Raw genomic sequence first — 2452 nt, forward strand, 5'->3', positions numbered from 1 at the left:
CAATGGCCAGGCCATTGCTCAGGGAAGCCAGTGAACCAATGAGATCCCATCAAAAACACCGGCCACAAGAAAAAGAAGAAGGCGGTCAAACCTTGTCCTGAGGAGAAGCGTGCACATGCGGCTGGGCCGAGGGATGCAGCTTGCAACAGGTTTTGGGTCTAGCACGGCAAGCAAGAATCCTCATCTCACGGCCGGCAAGAACAGCAACAGCCGCCCGTTTGACTCCAGCCCTAGCAAGGAAATAAGATGAGGAGGGGAAGAGGGTAGGAAGGAGTCGGAGTAAGAAATGGAGGAGGCATACCTGCTGCTGTCATTGGAGGATGGCGCGAGGGAGCGGCGGTGACGGCAGCATCTCAGCAGAGACTGCCGTCTCAGCTGCTGAGACAACACTGAGGTCGCTAAGCGCAGGAATAATTCCCAACGTGGGGTGGCGTGGCGTGAGATCCCCGCGGTTTGACGGGGTTTTGTGAAATGCGATTTTAACGCACCAGGCGCAGATCATCCCAGCGTGGGTTTGCTCCCCCAGGCAACAGGGTTTCGGCCCCAAACCCGACCAATCCATGTATATCCAAACAAGGCCCTAACAGTTTCTTTTGGGGTCAACAATTGAATGCTACAACTGCTAACTTTCAGCCAGGGGGGCGGCACCCCCCCCCCCCCCGATCCGCCCCTGGAGATTTCAATACATATTTGCACAAGTGAGATCCAGAGTAGTATTTTTTTTCAAGCTGAAAAAAACTACAAAAGCTTGTTGGAAAAAAAACTATTCATGCTATCGTTACGCCGTTCCATCACTCTCTTTCAAGGAGGAAGAAAAGGGGATTCAGCTACCCCGGGTAGGTAGCAATAGCATCACATTCAGCTACCCCGGGTAGGTAGCAATAACTACCTGGAGAGTTGCCGATTATATTAAAAAGAAGATGCATCGTCACATTCCTTGGCATAAGGGAATCAAAAGATGCTTAATCCACTCCCTGGATGTGATGGAAACAATAAAACTAAAAATATAAAAGCCATCGCTTGTCAAAAGTTGTTAAACTTTTTAGAAATGAAAAAAAGAACTATTACCAAATGTGAATTTCCTAGAGATTGGTTTTGTAAATGCATATATACATTTTTGCTTCATGCATAAGAATAATAGTTACCTGCCAAGTTCTGCAATCTACACATTAACTAAGACTTACTCATATGTCCCAATCCAACACTCTCCCAATAACAATAAAATGGATATTGGGATATCCCCATAAATTAGTTATTGGGAAACATTTATTGGAAGACTGCTGAAGATGCTCTAAGACTAGCTATATCATATGAGATGGAGGTTTTGTAATTTTTTTCCATACATGTTGAGAGAGGCTGAAAGAGATTAATGGAAGACTTATTTGACCTTCTTTAACTATCTCGTTGCAGAAGGTACAATTAATAACCGTGGCACCTCATCTCTGTAGGTGGCAGTAGGAGTGGGCACTTTTAAACCGAAACCCCTCAAAAAACTCTGAAACACTATTGCTCGTATTTTTTTGGATTTATTTTTAGAATTAACCGGCGCTATTCTTTCAGTGATAGGTGACATGCTTGTCGACAGTAGGCACCAATGGTTTCATTGCCAGGCGAGCTCGATCCCCGCGATGGTCGCGAGTATAGCAACAGATGCTTCATGGGTAGGTGGACTAGCTCCAGCTCCAGCGCCTCATCGACATCTCAATCTCTTTCCCCGTTACCCCCCCTCTCTAGCGAATTGCACCCATGTTCTGCATAAATTAATTGATTTTCTTTGATTTCTATGCGTCTGATCTAGGGGAGGTTCAGACCGGGAGGAGAAGATAGAGGTGAGGTCGTCTTCCCATTTTTCATCGATATTTGCTTCATGTGGTGATTTTGGCTCCGCCCCCTGCACAAATTGTGTGGGCTTGATTAGTTTTTTGATATTTTTGATGTGATGCAGTAGGGAGTGGAGATCAAAGAGCCCTATGGAGGTAGCGCACAGTGGCACAGGTCATCTCTTTGCTTTTCTTTCCCCTTTGATTTTGCATGTTTGCCTCTTTCTCTTTTGTTTTGAGTTTTTTTCAGAGTGAATTTTTCATCCACAGAGTTTTGGTTCTAGACAGCATGGAAGGCTTGGTTTACCATGAAAAGCCTATGTAGATTTTATATCAGAACATCATGTTCTTCTTTTTTAATACGAGTTTGCTCTAAAATGCACAAATTAAGCGTTTTAGCTTGGGATGATTTTTACAGTCAATATAATTGCATGGGATGATTTTTGTTTTTCATCCCAAATAATGCATGCCACGTGATGTCCAGTTCTACTCAACCTGGAAAACTTAATCACCTACTTACAACCTGACTGCAGGTGCTATAGAGGGCATCATGTAAACAATTTTTTAGTCAAGATGCAATTCATACCCCTAAGCACTGTCAATAATTGCTGAAAATAGTAAGGCGGGTGCTC

Source organism: Setaria italica, chromosome VI, assembly GCF_000263155.2.
Source record: "Setaria italica strain Yugu1 chromosome VI, Setaria_italica_v2.0, whole genome shotgun sequence".
NCBI classification, from domain to species: Eukaryota; Viridiplantae; Streptophyta; class Magnoliopsida; order Poales; family Poaceae; genus Setaria; species Setaria italica.